We start from the raw sequence: 20266 nt of genomic DNA, 5'->3' as shown, positions 1-20266 counted from the left end.
ATCTTCGCTGGATGAGCAGGTATTTCACCCATTGGAACGCATTGAACGGTTTTCAGTGCATTTCAGTGGGCTTTTTTATTTCAATTGATGACAATTTTGCTCTACAGCGATTTCGCTGGAACGGATTAACGTCGTCAAGCGAGGCACCACTGTATGATCAAATGCATGATGTATACCCTAGTAAAGGAGAGAAGCTGCTAGCAATATTCTCATTGTGCATCTGTTTATTCAAAGAGCATTCTAACAGTTGTTTCATAAAATTCATTAGTAATAATAAATGGATACCAATATAGTACAGTATAAGTCCATGTCGAAACTGACTTGCGTTCTGAAGCAGGGCATAAATCAGAATCAAGGTTACTTGTGCTATAGCTGTTCCAAGATTATTTTCTAAAGCTTATTATCCTGAGAAAGTATGTGTGGGAATTCATGTGGTTGATTGACTGATGAACAGAAGGGTAAAATAAAACCACAAATGCACCTAAGCCAAACCAACATCGAGTGATGAATTCAGCTTCTGGATTTGACACTCAAATCAAGATTACAACAAAAACTGTGGGTAGCAGTTGTTTCATTTTTAACAAAGACACCAGGCTGAGTCTGATTTCTTCTCTCAGCATGGGAAGATTTTTCCCCCACAGCACCCTGTAAATTTCTTTACTGTTATGCCAGAAAGAGAGAGAGAGAGGTGTATCATTTTATCTTTTATTGTATTTTAATGGAATTTTAATTGTTGTAAGCCGCCCAGAGACCTTTGGGTAGAGTGGGCGGCATATAAGTTAAATAAATACATAAATAAATAATATTGGCATTTCTGGAATTATACTGGAACAGATACGCATCTTCTACCTGGGTCAAAATAGGTGTCTTCATGCCCTCTCCACAAGGATCCTTAATGCACAGAAATTGGCACTCAGGACCATAGCCATATCCCGTAATGCACTGGGAGATACACTGGGCTTTGCAGTGGTTTCCCAGCTTTGGGTAACCCCAGTGGTCTTGGATTGCAACTCCCAGAAGCCTTCACCACTAGCTGTGCTGGCTGCGGTTTCTGGGATTTGCAGTCTAAGAACACCTGGGTTACCCAAAGTTACGAACCAGTGCTAAAGAGCATAAGAATATACTGTATACTGGCTATAAATTGATTTAACTGCCTAATTTAAACAGAAATAGTTATGTTTCAAAGTTGCAAAGAATCTCCTCACCACCAGAGTTGCCCAGTTCTGAATTAGGGCAATGAAATCTTTTTCCAGGAAATCCATGTCACTAGCTTCTACATCCTTACCTCCTTAACAAACTATCTCAGTTTGTATGTATTTATATCTCTAGCTGCATATTTTGTAGCAAACAGAGATGATGGTGTGGCACTTTTAAGACCCAACCAATTTATTACAGCTGGAGCTTTTGAAGGTTATATTGCTCCTCACGGCTGCAGAGTTCAGATTCAGGCTCCTTGCGAATAGATAACGGAATAGCTAACTTTATACTAAATGCCTCTGATTAATTTTACAGAGCTCGCAGTCCACAAAAGCTCTTTATACTGTATTTTTAAAAAAAACTGTTTAAAAGGGTGCCATACAACCCTTTCATTTTATCTGTACACACTGCGTTTTGCTATCTTTTTTTGTTTGTTTGTTTCTTCTGAAGGGTATGCATAAATAATAAAAGCTGGCGCAAGCTGAGTAGGGAGCTTTGCCCTCTCTGCCACTCAAGTGGGTAACAGTATATCAGTCAAGCCTTCTGTGCCAGCTGACTCTCGCAGGACGTGCTCTGTACTGAGGGTGGCTTGGAACAGGCTGGGAGAATGGGGCCATTGTTCTTCCCAGCACAGGCCTTGCACGCTGTAGAGTAAGGAAAAGACTGACTATAAGAGGATGGCTGACTGTACCTCACCCCCTCTCCTGGCAGCAGTGCCTTGCAAAAAACGGGAAATAGCTGCTGATTTTTTTTAAGAAAAGTTTTCCTAGTGATTGATAGCAGGGGACTTGCATACCTCCCTTCTTTTTTGGTTTATAAAAGCGAGCAGAACTTTTCTGCCCCCTCCCCACATTTTAAATGGAAACAGCCAGTTCTGTTTAGTTAACTAATCATTTGAGACTTCCAGGAAGGCACATGGCACTTAATCGGGTGAAGGAATGACCATAGCACACTTCAGCTGTAAAAACGCTGGCTGTGACACACACACACACACACACACACACACACACACACACACACACACACACACACACACACACACACACACACACACACACACACACACACACACACACACACACACACACACACACACACACACACACACACACACACGGCAACAGAGGGAAGTTAAGTGGTGTGAATGGCTAATCTGGGATCCTGTGGATCATGGAGTCCAACCCATGTTAAGGAGACACAGCGGGGAATCAAACTCCCAACCTCATGGCTCATATTAAGAACCGCCATCTTTGATACCCAGTTGGATATTCTTCAATCATTGATTTTCCAGCTGCTTCAAAATTCAACCTCTAGAGACGCTCAGGTTTACATGGCCAGCAATCACAGATTTCGGGACTTTAACCAACCACTGACCTTCATAACACGCAAGACAAAAACACTTGTTTATGCAACTGTTTGTTGACAGTGCAGAGAATTCAAGGTTTTTTCTTACTCTCCACCTTGAAATGTGCTGCATTGTTCTTTTCTAAGGACCTGTTCACTTCTGATAGACTTCTTTCCCTCACCCCCATTTTTATTGCATCACCTCTGCGGTATGATGGCTTGAGAAGTCTACAGTCTTGAAAGACAACCAAAAAATAAATCTAAATGACTACAGCCCCACTGGCTGCCAGTTTATTTCCAACTACAATTTGAAGTGCTAGTTTTAACCTATAAAGTCCTAAATGGCTTGGGTCCAAGCTGTCTTAAAGACCGCATCTCCCTTTATGAACCTGCCCAGGTTTTAAGACCATCAGGAGAAACTTTTCTTTGGGTCCCACCACCCTCACAGCTGTGTTTGTTGGGGACATGGGAGAGGTCCTTCTCTGTTGCTACTCCCAGATTTTTGAATACCCTCCCACTGGAAACCAGGCTCTTTGCTGTCCTTCCCCAAGCAAGGAAAGACCTTTCTGTTCAGGCAGGCTTTTCCTTAGTGACTGACTGATTGGTTTTTTTTTTTTTTTTAAAGAATTGTTGTGCTTCTGTTGTTTTAAATGTGTTCTTAGTACTTTACTATTTTTATGTAGTAATTCTTAATGTTATATTTGCTTAATTCATTTTTAATTTTGCAATGGTTTGTTCTCAGGTTTAATACTGGTTTTATTAGTATACATAAATTCCTGCATAGCAACTCCCAGCATCCTTCATGGTTGGCCATAGCTCCCTGGCACTGATATAAGAGAAACCCAACTAGAGGGACTAGGTTGCTGGATGCTACAGGATCTTTTTGGTAGCAGCACCCAGCCTGAAAGATGTTAGGGTTTTCACAGCTTTGCATGTTGCCTGTAGTCTGAATGACTAGGAAGGACTTTCCTGGGCTGGGGTGACTGTCAGTCTATCGAGCACTAACCAGTCATTCCCTCCCAGCTCTGAATTCCAAGAGAGTCCCCGTTTGCCTCTCTGTGCAGTTTTTCCTTTCCTTCTCTTTAGTCTGCTGGAAGTCAGTATGTTTGTTTAGTTTGCTGTTGATCTGTTCACAACTGTAAGTAAGGAATCCTTTTCTATTCTCTTACAAATGCCTCAGAGTGATTATTGAGAGTCTCAGTGTCAGTTAATGAGAAAGGAGTAGATTGTGGGGAACGAAGCTACTCTTCTCTGTGAACCTTTGTACTTGTGGAGTGTAGCATAAAGGAATCTTACTAGAAATTCAAACCGCTGCAACAAAAGATTCCCTCTTAAGGAAGAAGAGGTTGGCTCCTTTCTTTCTTCTTCAGAGGGATCGTAAAGCATGTTCCGTTCTACTATTCTTTTAGTGCAAAGCAGACCTGAATCTTATTGCCTTCTAAAATCACATAAAGTAAATTATTCAAACTTAATGTGTCCTGTTTTCTGGCCATTCATCATGCACCCAGTCTTCTCCTGATTGCAAAGTTGATAACCCAGAAAACAGAAAAACATCGCCCTATGTGTGCCATGAAATGGACTAGTTCTCTGACATATGGCATAGGATCACCCTGGCTGCACTTATGTTTAAGAATGCATTAATGCATGCAAGATCCACTAAGGTTTATACCTTAAACAGTCAAGAATTTGGCAATAAAAATCCATGATTTTTATGAAGACATATATCACATATATCTTGTAATAGGCACTGGAAAACTCTGCACACAAGTAAGTTCTGGAGAACTTCAGCATTTAATCTTGGAGAAAAAATAATAACCGGGAACTCTAAACGAAGACTTAATTACCTCCATTCCCAGTAGCATACTTCATCTCATACCCAGAAGGGAAGTAAGTCAGATAGGGGAGGAAGGGTGGGAAAAATCTGTGTTCCTCCAGATGTTGCTGTGCTTGACCCATGTTCTGGCGCCACTTGCTGTGCTTTTCTTGGGCTGATGGTAACTGGAGTCCATGAAAAAAAAATGGCTGCTAATTTGAGAGGTCTTTCTGTTGCCAGAACAAGCGAGCAGTGCACAGTTTAAACCTGGCACCTAGAACAGATTTTCTTGCCAAGCATGGTGCCAACGCTGGCGTGGTTACTGGAAACAGGAGTGATGGCTTTTGCCATCTGTGGGTTAAGAAACACCCATTGATGAATCAGGCTGAACATCTGTCTTGTTTTCATAGCATAGTTAGTGTCTTCCCTGCTCTTCAATAGTTACATTGGGAACAATGATATAAGCAACATTAGCAGAAGACAGGAGGGTTGTAGGAAGTCTACTGACTTATATACAGTAGACTCTTTGGTCTGTTAAGCTGTGCGTGTTTTCTGTCTTGGAAATGTGATACTGTTGAAACTACTATAATGTTCTCCACATAGGGCTGCCCTTGAAGTTAGTCCGGAAACAACAGCAGGTCCCAAATGCAGCATCCAGGCTGATTAAAAGTAGCAGCAGATACTATATGAACACATATCCCCAGTATTGGCAAACATTCATTGGCTCCCTATTAGTTTTGCTCAGTTCAAGGTGTATTTTTGTATCATTACATAGCATTTTAATGACTTTTACTGTATATTGTGAACCACCCAGAGAGTGACAACACTAATGGGGTGGTATAGAATGGAAATCAATCAATCAATCAATCAATCAATCAATCAATCAATCAATCAATCAATCAATGAATCAATGAATCAATCAATCTCTCACATGCTTTTAAATACATTTGGCATTCAAGTGCTACCCTGGTTTGGCCCTGCTTACCTTCTGATATTAAGTAAGATCAGATTTGTTCAGGTTGGTTTAGTGAAACGGAAAGCTTTTGGAATCTGAGAAGAGTGCAAGGGGGGAAAGTAAATATCAGCATATCCTCCACTTTGTGTAGCAGAGTGGAAGAAAAATCCATTAAAGTGATCATTTCCTTGAGCTGGATAAAGCCTCCTTTTTGTTCTTCCTTTCTTCTTGCTGCTGCTTTATTTTTATTCTTTTCCACAGCTCCAAGAGTGCAGGTTCGGCTAATATTTATGTCATCTGGGAGGACTAGGCAGAGCACTCCATGAATCTGCAGATAGCTTAACTGCGGTGCCTGGAGGGGCAGTAAGGAAACTCAAGCACTAAATCAAAATCCTGCTGCAGCAGGAACGCAATAATGAAAATTTCAAAAAAGAAAACACGGCGCTGTAGTCCACCCAATAATACTGATGCTGGGGCATCTCCCAGACGACTGTGGTTTTGTTGTGCTTGACAGTTTGTTATATTGCTTGTAATGAGCCACTCGTGTTAAATCCTGCCGGTAGTATTTATGTGACAATTATTGTCTTACTTGTTTAGTGCCATCTGGGTACATGACATATTGAGTCCATGCTTTGGGCTCTGAGGTTCTAGGGGTTTGAAATCATAGAAAGCAACTCTCCTCAGATCTGAATATATGTACCAAATGAAAATGCAATTCCCAGTTGGTGGAAAGATGCATGTTCTCATCATATGTTTATTTCTCTTGCACTGATGGGAACTTTTCCAAGAACACAACTGGTCGGTGCAAAGTGTGGCCCCAGGGAGGGAATTTTAGGCCATTGCAAAATGTACACCTCTTCTCATATCATTAAAAAAACACAAAACACTAAGTGCTGAAAGAAGTCTGTCCTCTTACTGTGATTTACCTGGTGTTCTATCACTGCCCCCAGTGAATTTTCTCCCTCTTGGAAATGTGATACTGAACTGCAGATACTTGAGCTTGTAAGACATTGGCTGGCCTCCTGTTCCTCTGCGTTTTGCTGTATTTCCCCCTCATCCTGGCCTCTTTTTGCTCCATTCTGGCTCACGTGCTAAAAATAATAATCCAACTATGATTGATTTCTACTTCATGAATCCAACTGCGATTTGCACATGATACAGTAATTGGCTGCTGCTCTTCCTCCTCCTTTGCTTTGACCTTTGTGAGTTCAGTTCCCCACTGTGGCTTCTGGGAAAAGAGCAGCCTACATGGCCTTGGGCAAGCCGCACAGTCCCAGGGCACCAACAGAACTCTTCTGAGTACTCTGTACCTAGGATACCTTGGAATGGGCTTCGAAATCAGAATAGACTTGATGGCACATAATTATTTTATAATAATACAACATATATGATCGTAACAACAGCAGCAGCAGCAACAACAACAAAATAACAGTAGCAATATTGGCATGGCCAGAATGCCATTGGGGAAATACAGAGTTACAAGCATAATCGTGTAAGCAATTTTTTGGCTTCCTTTGGCTTGTTTTTTCCTTACATGCCAATGCACTAATTGCAAAACCAGGCACACAGATGTCTCATGAAGGACACATGGTTTTTCACCACAAGATTTTGGAAGTAGTTTGATATTGTTGTGTCTGTGACCTTATGATAAATATTAATTGATAACAAACAGTACTGAGTTGAAACAAAGGCAATGGCTTTGGGCACATCATGAGAAGGCAGGATTTCTCTGGAAAAGACAATAATACTAGAAAAGGTGGGAGGCAGCAGGAAAAGAGGAAGGCCAAATATGAGATATATTTGACTCCCTAAAGCAATGGTCCCCAGCCTTGGGCCTCCAGATGTTCTTGGACCAACTCCCAAAAATCCTGGCCAGCAGAGTGGTGGTGAAGGCTTCTGGGAGTTGTAGTCCAAGAACATCTGGAGGCCCAAGGTTGAGGACCACTGCCCTAAAGGAAGCTGCAGGCTTAAATTTTCAAGAGCTGAGGAGGGCAGTTGAGGACAAGACATGTTGGAGATCACTTATTCATAGGGTCACCATATGACTTGATGGCACATAACAATACTTAGTAATGCACTTGTATGCTGCTTTTTTCTCCCAGTAACATGTAAGATCTTATTTCTCTTGTCCTTGTCTTCCTTTAGATGAGTGGGGACTATCATACAGTTATTCTGTTTAAGTAGCTATGGGGGCTGTTGCCAAAACACACACACACACACACACACACAGAGAGAGAGAGAGAGAGAGAGAGAGAGAGAGAGAGAGAGAGAGAGAGAGAGAGAAGTATCTGTTCCCCTTACTTATGGAAGCAGCAATGCAGGACTCTTTCCCCTACTGTGGTGCATAATTTACTCTGTTCCTAATAAACACAGATTCTCGGTTTCATTTATTGCATATATTTATATATTTTGCATTCTTTTCTTTGCACTTCCCCCTTCCTTCCTCCCAGCAGTTTATAAACTTGTTGTAGTGGTACTTAACATGTGTGATTTATTTTTAGAGCAAATGTCGTCAGGCAGGTTTGTACTAATTGTCTGCGCCATTGTTTTGTTGGTTTTGTTTTTTGTTATTGTTTCTCAGCTCTTCCGGCGCTGTCAGGGAATACAATATTTGGTGATTGTGCCTGTTCAAAACCAGAATTGGTTTTAATTAAACAATTGCAAGAGCGTTTGTGGTGCTGAAGTTCTACTTGATTGGCATGGTGCGTGCACAGGTGCATGGATGTGAGCCTCTTTGTGTTAGAACGCCCACAGCAAACCAAACCATGTATCATTTGGGATCCCAGGTGTCTTTTTTAACAAATTGAATCTACACTTGTTTTGTTTTTCTTATTACTATTGAATGAAGGCAGAAATAAGAATGAAAACAATCTCTCCTGTGCTCATTAAAATGAAATGCGCAGTCCAGCCTTCTTCCGGCCCTCTGTAGGCTATATGCTGTGTCTCAGTTTGCATGTCAGCCCTTTTTCCATCCTTGTCATCTCTGGCTTTTGAAGGTTTTTGTTTATTTTTAATGTAGTTGCAGCTGGTTAATCTCGAGATTGTTTGTTGGTGGCTACAAGGAGCTGCATTCTTTTCTTTTTTCCTCCTTTGTTTTCAGGAGACAGTGCTTTACTCTGGAATGCAGGAAAATGAGACAAACAAAGATCAAAGATGAATATTCTTTTACCCTGTTGGGGATCACGGAAAGGGTTGATCATATAAAGAGGGCAGTATGGGTTCCTGAAAAATCAAAAAGGGGATGTAGTGCTGAAAAAAATGTCAGTGCAGTGTAGTAGTTAGGGCTGAATGACAACTGAGGGTATAATATCTCCTCTCTGCCATGAAAGTTGGGCCAGTCCTAGTCTCTTGGTCTTGACCTATTCTCTAGGACTGTTGTGGGGAGAGGAAAGCAAGGTATGCTGCCTTGAGCTTACAAGAAAAAAGTTGGGATATGAATGGAACTGATAAGTAATAATGACGTTTCTTAGGAACTTGATTAAAGCTGGGTACGCAGTGTCTTAAATCAAGGGCCGGAAAACTGACCCTTGCTGATGATATTGGGTTATAGATCCCATAATCCCCAGTTGTTGAAAACAGTTGAAAAACAAGTAGTAATTAATAGATGTTGTTCATTTCCATGGGTACTTCAGCTAGAACTAAAGTTGCATTTAACTTGTTTGAATATCATTCAGTGTTGCTTCTTGCGATACATTGGTGCTAGTAAACTGAAAAGGGAGGTGTGGCATTTAACGCATCCCTATCCCATGCTTTATCATAAGATCTCAGGAAGGGATACAATAAAGGCAATTCAAGCAATTGATAATTCTTCAAAACAGACAAAGCAGTGGGAAGTCATTTGCAAAGTAAGCATAACCCACTCCAGCTGTGGTCCATAAACCCCAAAGGCATGGGGAAATATATCAAGTAAATTCATACTTATGGCAAGCCTTTTCAGGTTTTTCCAGATAGAGAGTATTCAGATGTGCTTTGCCATTCCCTTCTTCCGAGGTTGCCCTGGGCTGTGCTGCTTGCCCAAGGCCACACAGGCTGACTCTTCTCCTGGGAGACACAGTGGAGAATCAAACTCCCAACCTCTGGGTCCACAGCCAGAGACCTAAACCAATGAGCTATCCAGGCAGGTAGCTTGTATTTCGAGAATAGCATTTTGCTTTGGGAAAAAGCAAAATGCCGTTCTTTAAATATCCACATTTACAAATAGGCTCATATCAGATTTACTCTGATGAGGTTATAGTTGTGAAACCACTGAGCCTCATAGATGAATGAAGCACAGCCTCACGCAAACAGATCTCCCTCACTTGCATTAATGTATTGTATGTGTCAAAGAGTTGAACATGCTACTTGTCCAGACAGGAATTGTTCCATGCCCCCGGTGAGCAAGGAAGCCTGTGCAAGGCTTGCAAAGTGGCCTCAGGGGTTTTCTTTCCTTTATCTGCACTGCTTGTTGGAATCACGTAAATGATTAAATATTAATCAGAGATGTATTATCTCTTTTGATGCGTTTCTTCTGCCTTTCTCAGTCTCTGGAAAATTTAGAAGAAATCTTGACGCCCATAAGGCTTATGAATGTAATCAGTCACTTTATGTGATTCACAGAACAAGGAGTTTGCTTCTTAGTGACCTGAGCAGAATCCTCGGGTGTGTGTGTGTGTGTGTCTGCTCGCACACTGATCTGTTGTGCCAGAAGTGAATGTTTTCCTTATAGCTTGTGCATGTGGAGGAACGGGATGGCCTATCCCCCATATTTGCACAGTAGCCCTCTTTCTTTAAAAGGGCCCCATCTCCGCCTCACATGGAGCGTTGTGCCTGTGGAGCATCTGCGCTTCACATTTCCTAACAGGACTTTGGCTCCAGCTGCCAGGAGAGTTGAACAATCGGTGGTCCTCTAGGCCGGCTATTCTCAACTTTCCTTTGGGCATGGCCATAAATGCAATATGAAAGAAATATAGGCCGAATCAGGATTGTGTAAGTCACGTACCAAACCTTATAAGTTGGAGTGTGAATAATTATTTCCATTCTCTGGCCTCCTTCAAAAAATGGTCAACAGGAGAGGATTGTAGCCTCAGGATATAGAAAACAGAATGTTCTTGATTTCAGTGTAAAATGGCCTATCAGCCTTCTTCAAGGGTGTGTTTATTAAACTCTAATTAACTCCTTTTCTGTTTATTGGTCTGTAACCAGTTCCATTAAATCCATTTACTCAGCATCCCCTGCCTTGATCCCATGGGCTGGGGTTGATGGAGAATTGAAGTCCAGTTCCATCTGGCAGCCGACATGTTGCTCAACCCTGGTTTAGACCTCTCTAAATTTGCTTCTGACTAGAAAGTAAAATTCTTGTGGCTAACTAACTGCTTTGAGTTGTTCAGAGAGTGTTATTGAGAACAGAACACATTTTCACTGGCACTGAAGAATGAATGAGGCCTGTTTGTAGTCCTGTGTTTTCAAACTGATGCATTGCAATAGTTAAGAAAGATAAATATATCAGAGCTTGGAGGTTTATGGAAGACTGGCCCGGCCTCTCCATCACCACTAGTCATGATGGTTGTTTGTGTATTATTTCTGCTCGCAAATTATAGAATTGTTGAGTTGGAAGGGCCATCAAGTCCAATCTCCTGCTCAATGCAGGAATCGAAATCAAATTAGATCTGACAAATGTTTGTCCAGTTTTCTCTTGAATGCCTCCAGCACTGGAGCACTCACCACCTCCCGAGGTCATTGGTCCCATTGTCATCCTGCTTTAACAGTTAAGACGTTTTCCCTGATATTCAGCCTAAATCTGACCTCTTGTTGCTTGAGTCCATTATTATGTGTCCAGCATGGTGGGATTATCTAGAACAGGTCCTCCCCTTCCTCTGTATGACTCTCTTTCAAGTATTTGAAGAGTATTATCCTATCTTCTCTCAGAATTCATTTCTCAAGGCTAAACATGCCCAAGCTGGCATGTCTCCTGCTACCAGTTGATGGCAAACCCAGGCTGCATGGTGATGCTGTTTGTGTTTGTGTCCTGATTGTAGGTTTCTCATAGGTCCCTGAGAGCCAGTGTAGTGTAATGGATAGGTCGATGTACTAGGATTCAGGAGACTGGGGTTCCCATCTCCACTTGTCCATGGAAACTCATGGGGAGAGGTGGCAATGGTAAAATCACTCCTGAAATACCTCATGTATCTTGGAAACCCTAGTAGGGTTGCCATACATTGGAAGTGACGTGACAGCATGCAACACACACAGGCTGCTGTGTGAACACTCTACTGCCTGGAGATCATTTGCTTTTGCAAGGCAGGTATGGTTGGGCCTGGATAGAACTTGAATGGACCCTGCCCTGTACAGAAGGTTGCAAAATTCTATACAGAATATTGTGTATAAAGCTTGAATTCATTGGCTTGCTTAGTGGGAAAGGACAGAGTTTAATCCCAGCTGTCGTTTCTCCCTCTGTGTAAATGGGATCGTACCACACCAGCACTCAGAAGTGAGTAATTAGCGTCTTGGGTTGCCTTCCAGTCCCTGTCCAAGCCCAGACCTTTAGAACTAATTGTACCGGCATTAGTCTTTCTCTTCCTCTCCTCCACACTTCACTACTCCTTAGAACAAAGCATCAGGAAAATAAATAGATTTGCTGGATTTTTTTTTAACCTGAAGGCGCCTATTCTCTCTCTTGCGTGCCCCCCCATTCTGCTTTTCAGATATAATAACCTTTCCAGCAGGTGGTATGCTCTTCAAATAGAAGCTTCTCCCTTAAACTGTCTGCGAGGGCTCCATTGGGGTCAGCAGGATATTTATACAGCAAAAGACATGGAGAAAACGGGGTTTTTTGAGTAGCTGCTGGGAGGAAAACCATAAAATATATTTAAAATATGCCGTTTCATTGGCACTTGGCACTCTGGAGGTTCATGTTTATTGGTTTTGCATCCTTTGCTAGATAAGTAAGCTTTGCCACATAAGACCCTCTGCCACATTTGCATAAATAAGCTTCTGTTGTTGTTCCCCAACATTACCAGTGCTGATGCTGCTCACCCTCCTACTGCTCCTGTGGCTTGTCCACTGCCACCAGTTCAAATCTGGGGAAGAGGAACAAGCTGTGGAAGGTTAAAGGAAGAGATTTTGTATATTTTAGCCATAAATATGTTTTATGGGAGACATGGTGGTGCTGCGTATTAAACTGCAAAGGCTCTGGGCTGCAAGGTCGAAAGATCGGCAGTTCGAATCCACGCTGTGGAGTGAGCTCCTGTCGCTTGTCCCAGCTCCTACCAACCTAGCAGCTTGAAAGCATGTAAAAAGCGAGTAGATAAATAGGTGCCGCCATGGTGGGAAGGTCACGGCATTCCGTGTCTAGTCGCACTGGCCACGTGACCACGGAAACTGGAAATGGGGATGAGCACCGTGCCCTAGAGTCAGACATGACTGGACATTTGTCATTTACCTTTACCTTTTCTGTTTTATGAGCTGGTCACCTGACCGTAATAAATAAGAGATAAGAGAAGGTAAAGGACTTAAGAGATGGGCCACAGAGCGGAAGGACATCATGGTATCCAGGGAGGGAGCAAAACACAGAGTATCCCCCTCAGAAACCAGCAAAAAGCTTTCCTTCCACCTGTTGTTGTATGTGTCATTTTTTCCCTTTCCTTTTCCTCCCATTCTTTAGGCTCTTCAGAAATGACACATCATAGTTAAAATCACCTTCTTGTGGAAGCAGCAAAAATTATATCTTTGGGACTTCTCTCTCTCTCTCTCTCTCTCTCTCTCTCTCTCTCTCTCTCTCTCTCTCTCTCTCTCTCTCTCTCTCTCTCTCTCTCTCTCTCTCTGTGTGTGTGTGTGTGTGTGTGTGTGTGAGAGAGAGAGAGAGAGAGAGAGAGAGAGAGAGAGAGAGATCCTAGTCATCCCTTCTCAGGAAATAAAGGCGTTCTTCTCCCCCAAATGGCTTCTTTCTCATACATAAACATACATGCTAACTTTAATATCCCACTCTGAAAGGTCAAGGAAAAAAATTATTTGACAAGAGCTGCAACACATGTAAGGTGACTTGCAACTCCTCCCAGAAAACACTTTGCAACCCACTTGGGGGTTATGACCCCCAGTTTGGGAAACACTCTTCTAGGGATATGCTAAGAATTGAACCAGGCTTTTCTGTATACACAACTCATGCCTTGTCGCTGAGCTATCTGTCCTTAGTCTCGAAGGTCGCACAGTAAACACAGCCCTGCGTATAATCCCCTTTCGTGCTGTTTGTGGTGTCATTCTTGCGTCATTCTTACTTTGAACCCGTTATTTGCATTTTTAGAGGGGAAAAATGCAAGTCAGACTTTGGATTATAAACAAACAATATCTTACACATAGTTGCGTAATCTATTTTGACTGCAAAACCTAGGCTTTCTAAGAAAACTGTTGTGAATGTAAAGCCCACCCCCCCGTGCATCTATATTACAGTGTGGACACCACAGTTGTGGGGCATTGCTATGCATCTGTACTGGGTTTGCTGTCCTCCCTTCCTCTCTTCCTTAAAAAATTAAAAACCCAGAAACTTTTTTTTTGTTTGGATGATGGCCAAAACATTGCTTGGCAACTTAAAGAAGGATTTCTTTTATCATGAGGATTTCCTGCATTGAAATCCATGATATCGGAGCTAAGGAAGGTAATGGATGCAGGAAGCGGTTTTGGCCTGCTCAGCTAACAGCCTTTGAAAGAAGGGTGTGCGTGCGTTGTGGTGGAAATGGGAGGGGAAGCAACCCCTTAGCAGTGTGCTCAAGAGAAGAGTAAAGAGGAAAAGCCCAACATGCAGCCGGGGAAGCAGCCCTGTTTGTATTTTGGCAGGAGGTGCTGAAGAGAAGCTGCTTGTAGTTCATGCTGTCAATAGCAAGACACAACCCAGGTCATGTTACAACCGAGTCAGTTGCTGGGTGTAAAGAGCGCCTTTTTTTGCTTTCTTCAGCCTCTTCTCCCCCCCCCCCCCCCCCCGTTGCCCCAACTCTTTCTTCTCCTCGGCTAGACTCTTGGCTGACTTCTCTTTTGCATGGGCACCCAAACTGGGGAGGCTTGCTCTTGCCGACATTTGACGTGAGAGGATTGTTAAGAGCTTTCTAAGAAAGGGGAGGGGGCTTGGCAAATGCAGGCCTCTCTCGGGCAGGCGCTTCTGCTAGGCTTGGAGGCGTAGCCGCTGGGAGCGGTGGCTGTTTGTTTTCACAATGATGCCATTGGTCAGCAGGATTTGTGTGTAGTCTTGACACAAAGCCATGGCAGAACGATGCCAATAGGAGCAGAGTGATAAAGCCTGCCTATTCTGTGTACATCTGACATGTTTTTTATCAGCTGAGAATCTTTACATATACGGTACTTTCTCCTCCTATATCTGTGTTATGCAAACACAAACTATTCCTTCCTTCCTTTATCCATCATCAGCTCCTTCCTTCCTCTTATCCATCATCAGTTCCTTCCTTCCTTCCTTCCTTCCTTCCTTCCTTCCTTCCTTCCTTCCTTCCTTCCTTCCTTCCTTCCTTCCGTGTTTGTGCCTTTATTTGTTACATTTATGCATAACCTTCTTCTTGCACTTTTCTTTTCACAGCAACCTTGTAAAGTACGTCAGCATCCTAGTCTTGTGGAAACACATGTTTGTTTTTATCCAGCAGAGATAAAAACCAGTTGCGAACCAGCTGTCACTTTTGTACACCAGTAGTTGTCAGCTCCCTTGACTTACTCCCATATACAGTGTGGCTCCCATATACAGTATTTTGGGTGAGGAGAGGGAGGGAGGGGGGGAATCCTGGCCTGAGTAGTACTTCTGCAGATTCTGTGGCACTCCTGGTTGGATTTGGCTGTGCCCCAAGGTGCAGCAGCGCAGAGTTTGGGATCCACTGTTGTACACAATTGGATTTTTCTGAGGAGGAGTGCAGCACCAGCTAATATGGATAATGCAAATGGGAGGTCCTCCCTAACTTTGTTTAGTTGTTCCTTCTCTCTCTTGTCACTTACCAGGGGGATCAGCGTGACAGCCTCAGCAATGCATATGCGGTCACATCTCAAATAGAAGCTTTAATCTACTTGTTTATGGTGCTGATACATGCAAGTTGAACTTTTCCCCTTTGCTTTGGTGTTTCTGATTGTATAATATTTTTTTGCCATCCTATTGCCAAATTTTCTGTGGCACCATGAGGACTAGAAGCTTTGTGTTTCTTTAAATATATATATATTTTTAAAAACAAAGTAGTGTGTAGTTACAGGTTTCAGACACAGAGGATAGGGATAAGGCTGAGTTTTCTGTTCATAACATGCAGCTTGCTTGTGCACTCAGCTTCTCTCCTCTCTGTCCTTACTGTCCTGTAATGCTCCAAGCATGCTTTCTTGTTGAATAATTTACGTAAGGAAATAGGCCCTGGTTCCTCTGCAGGCGATATTACTGCTGAACGGCCCCTTCCCTGTTTAGGCTTCCTTCCATGACATCAGAGGCCTTGCACGCACGCTGACTCCAGGATGTCTGTTCTGTGGTACCGAAGAGCAAACCATCAAACTGGGAGGCTATTAGATCGTGCTCTACATGCACGGGTTGTGCTTTTTATAGGTGTGCTACAGCAGCCTGATTAATATCTGCACTTAGCTCTTTTTTTCCAGCTTTCATGATTGCTGCCATGCTCACAGCAGTGATGCTTAACCAATTATTGGGTAGGGCTTATTGCTGGGAGCTAAGCCTTACAACTGTGGGAAATACCGTTTTTGTGTTCAGGACATTGGCCCCTGGGCGGACATGTACAGTCTTTAATAGATACTTTCCAGATTCTCATCCTAGAAGATGATTTCTTGAACAGTAGAGCAGCCACTGTTTTGTGAGCATAAGAAGAACTGGTCAGGATTAGACCAAACACCCATAACCTCAGTATTCCCTCCACACAGTCATCTTGTTTCTAGGAAGCCTCTAAGCTGAATTTGACTGAATTAAAACCTTTCTTGCTTGCTTGCTTGCTTGCTTTCTTGCTTGCTTGCTTGCTTGCTTGCTTGCTTGCTTGCTTGCTTGCTTGATTTCTCGCTTTCTCTCTGTCTCTGTCTCTGTCTCTCTCATGCATTAAAAGACAACATTTAAAACTGAAAACAATGAGTATACAACAGTGGTTTACATAATTAAAAATATTAAAGAGACACCTTAGATTATTAAATCTAAAACAATAAGTATAGAAATATTAAAAAGGAAGAGAAATGCTACTCTGAGAGATGGTAAGCACAAGTAATCAGAGCAGTAATGCATAGCAATCCATCTAAAAATCTCACACAAGTAGTTGATTACTGAAGGGAAGGGTCTTTGCCTGCTTGTGAAAGGACAGCACATATGCAGCCAGCCCGGCCTCCTGTGGGAGAGAGTACCAAAGTCTGGGACCAGCCACAGAGAAGGCCCTCTCGTGCGTCCCCAGCCACTGGTATTCAGAGCCCTACAGCCTCTGATCCACAAGGTATCATAGACTCCCCTAATCACAGAATCAGAAGGGACACCATGGGGTCATCTATACCAACCTCCTCCCCGTACAGGAAACCCACAACTAAAGCATCCCTGAGTGATGGCCATCTAGCATCTTTTTAAAAACCTCCAAATGAAGGAGCGTCTATAATATGGTAAGTTGATCCAACAGTTCTGTCTATCTCTCTATCATAACTTGTTGCCATTGAAGGGAGCCATCATTCCTCCCCACTGTTTGGTCTCCAGCACTTGGTATGTCATATATTAACAAATATACAAACTTTTTCAAACACTGCCTACCTCAAAGCTTGCACTTCCGTGAATTTTTCTTATGCAGAAGCTACGTACTTTGCAAATTAGAGAGGAGTGTGGGTTTTGAAGGAGGATTGCATTTCAGTTCAGAAAATGTGGATTTAGACAAGCTTTTCTCAGCCATAAATCTTTTGTTCTCTCCTTCCGTTGTGTGTCTGTAAATCTGAAGATACAAAAACATCAGCCTCCATCCCCCAAAGGAATTTTTGCAAGTATAAACTGGAACAGGGCAGACAACCTGTTTGGCACCCGACGCCACGTGGGAAATCAATCATGAGCTGGAGGACTGGAGTTAATTGCACCTGTAATGCATGCCGCTGTAATTTGCATTTCATTTCCCTTAACCTGGAAAATGCTAAAGTAAAGCAAACAGAGTTTTGTGGTTCTGCAGAGCCTGTTCTGAAACAGTTATTCATCATATAAAAACAGTATTTAAAACAGGTGAGCCGCCTTCTCCTTGCAAACAAATCCTAGTTGCAGGAGCGGAAGGCCAATGAATTTAGATTCCTTTAGATCAGTGGTTCTTAACCTTTGTTACTCAGATGTTTTTGAACTGCAACTTCCAGAAACCCCAGCCAGCACAGTTGGTGGTGAAAGCTTCTGGGAGTTGCAGTCCAAAACTCCTGAGTAACCCAAGAACCAGTGCTTTAGATCATGGGTGGGGGAGAGAGTGGCCCTCAGAATGTGGTTGGACTACAACTCCCATAATCTTTTACTGTTGGGTATGCAAGTTAAGGTTGATAGGAACTGGAGCGCATCATCAGGAGGGGTGCAGTTGCCAACCCTTCTTAAGACGGTTCTGTCCCTCACTGCTTTGTCCCCATCCTGTAGATTAGGTAAAGGTTCCCCTTGACATTTAGTCCAGTCGTATCCGACTCTAGGGCACGGTACTCATCCCTGTTTCCAAGCCGTAGAGCCAGCGTTTGTCTGAAGACAATTTTCTGGCGTCACGTGGCCAGCGCGACTAGACACGGAATGCCATGACCTTCCCCCCAAGTTGGTACCTATCTATCGACTTGCATTTTTACATGCTTTCGAACTGCTAGGTTGGCAGGAGCTGGGACAAGTGACGGGAGCTCACTTCGCATGGGGTTTTGAACTGCTGGTCTTTCGATCTAGCAGCCCAGAGGCTTTACGGTTTAAGCCACAGCGCCACCACGTCCTTTTAGGTTACATAGGCCTAAATTCACAAAAGGCATAACTTTTGGAAATTTTGATGTGAGGTAAGTGATCTCCATAGCTGTTATCTGTTGAATGCTGAGTCACAACTTGGTGTATTTGTGGAGATTTCTTAACTTTCAGCAGTTCACTTCCAAACGTTTCACCTTTCCAATAACTGCACAACAGGGTTTTGGGCCAGTATATTCTAAGTGCAGTCATGTGGCACAGCATTTTATGTTCATACCCTTGCAGGGTTCCTGAAGTAGTGCTTCTGTAATGTAATAAGGTGTGACAATCACAAAACCCAGAACAGAGCCCAAACAAACTAAACCAGCAGTATACTGTACTTCCAACAACATTGGGGTTTTGTAATTTTAAATAGATTTTGCTTATTTAGGGAGTTGGTGGAGGACCACCTGGTGGTTCCTGGAGGTGGAAAACTGGCTCCCAGAGCCTTTCAGATTGACCATATCTGGGATATAGGGTAATATTTATATACAGCTGCTGTATCAGTGAGGTGGTGCAAGTGTGGATTTATGATCATTCCTACAGATAACCTCTCAGAAGGAGAGTCCATAAATCCAGGCAGCTGGGTTGTTCCCTATCAACAACAGAACAGCAGGTCTTTTTAAAAAAAAAGTTAATGGTGCTTAATTGCCATTTGAAGGCCAAATTGGTTTCAAAAACTTTGTTTCTACAGGGATAGATAGCGACAATATACCTAGGAAAATCTGTTTCTCTTCCATCTACTGTGAGGATTGCAGCTAATTTTAGAAGGAACAGGAAAGTCAGAAGAGGTGGCAGATGATGCCATGACCCGTTTAATTCAGAAATTCTGTGGAATTTAGACCCGGTGAGCCCTGGCTCCGGTGCCCCTTTGCTGCCTTGTTTAACCTCAGAGTAACCTTTCAGGAGAAGGTCTCCAGCTGATAGTGACTGGCCAGAGGCCAAGCAATATGTATCAGGACCAAGAGGAGTTTTCAGCCCATCTTTGAATTCCTGGTCTGGAACTCTACACCTTGGTTTTCATGAGTGAGAGGACACAATCTCCTCTCCCCTGCAGGCTCCCCCCACCAAGCACCAAGGAAATGGGTTTTTTTGGGGGGGGGGGGACACTGGAGCCATGCTCTTGGATCATACCTCACCAAGGAATGCTAATAGCAAAAAATCCTGAGCTACTGTGAGAATCACATTTAAGTCAACATTTTTTTTCAATCATAACTTGACTAAATCCAAGCAAGGTTTAACAAACAAAACAGGGAACAAACATCACTAAAGGACAACTTCAGATTTCTTTTATGTCAATATTTACTTCTTTTTTTGAGCTAATACTTTTAGCAGGGCCATGCATCTTAACATATCATTGCATTAGCAAGTGTTAACCATTCCAATTATTTAGGCAGCAGAAAAAGAAAGAAATGTTTACATTGGAAATATGGATGTAAAAAGAAAGATAGATAGAAAATGAATGAATTAGGGACCAACAAGCTACGTATACCTGTGATGTCCTGCTAATTACAGCTTAATTACTTTTTATGTGCCTTATGCTCTCAAAGTCTTGTAAGGAGATTATTGGAATTGATGTCCTGTTGGTTGTGCATGGCCTCCCTTGTTAAAGGTTTCCATGGTGATGGGCAGAATAGTGGTTCCAAATGTTACAGAAACAGACTTTTGACAGTCTTAATCAGGAGTATTTGGAGGGGTGGGGTGGTGCTTGGATGGGCCCTGGGAGGGAATACAAGAGAAAATGAGATAGAACTTCCATTTAGGAATGTGTTTTTGTTGCTGGGTGTTTTTGTGTTGTTTTTGTTTTTCAGTGTTTTTTTTTTTAAACTTCCCTGTGCAGTTGACTCTTTCTATCCACAAAATGAAGTTTGTCTGAGCATGCAACAGGAGAAGGTCTTTAAAAGCAAAATTCATGAATCTGTAAATGTAGAGATTTAGTTGAGCAAATCTAGAACTGTTTGACTCACGTTGTACAGGGTCTCTTGAATGTTTGGTTCTTCCCGTAGGTGAGGTGGGATGGAGAGGAAAATCTACTGAGGCCTCTCAT

At 42.7% G+C, this 20266-nt stretch overlaps 1 protein-coding gene and 1 long non-coding RNA gene across 30 annotated transcripts in view; both read left to right on the top strand.

The window, feature by feature from the left end:
* Positions 1 to 20266, top strand: part of FBRSL1 (fibrosin like 1) — a 724755-nt gene that overhangs the window by 54227 nt on the left and 650262 nt on the right. The gene's annotated exons all lie outside the window — the stretch shown is intronic.
* Positions 1 to 20266, top strand: part of LOC144584788 (uncharacterized) — a 96455-nt gene that overhangs the window by 45409 nt on the left and 30780 nt on the right. The window contains exon 2 of the long non-coding RNA XR_013539224.1: positions 1 to 20266. This exon is cut by the window's left edge and continues 35868 nt beyond it; it is cut by the window's right edge and continues 30780 nt beyond it. This is a non-coding gene — a long non-coding RNA (uncharacterized LOC144584788).

This window comes from Pogona vitticeps, chromosome 14, assembly GCF_051106095.1.
Source record: "Pogona vitticeps strain Pit_001003342236 chromosome 14, PviZW2.1, whole genome shotgun sequence".
Taxonomy (NCBI): domain Eukaryota; kingdom Metazoa; phylum Chordata; class Lepidosauria; order Squamata; family Agamidae; genus Pogona; species Pogona vitticeps.
Note: the sequence above shows the minus strand (reverse complement) of the source record. Positions and strands in the feature narration are given on the sequence as shown.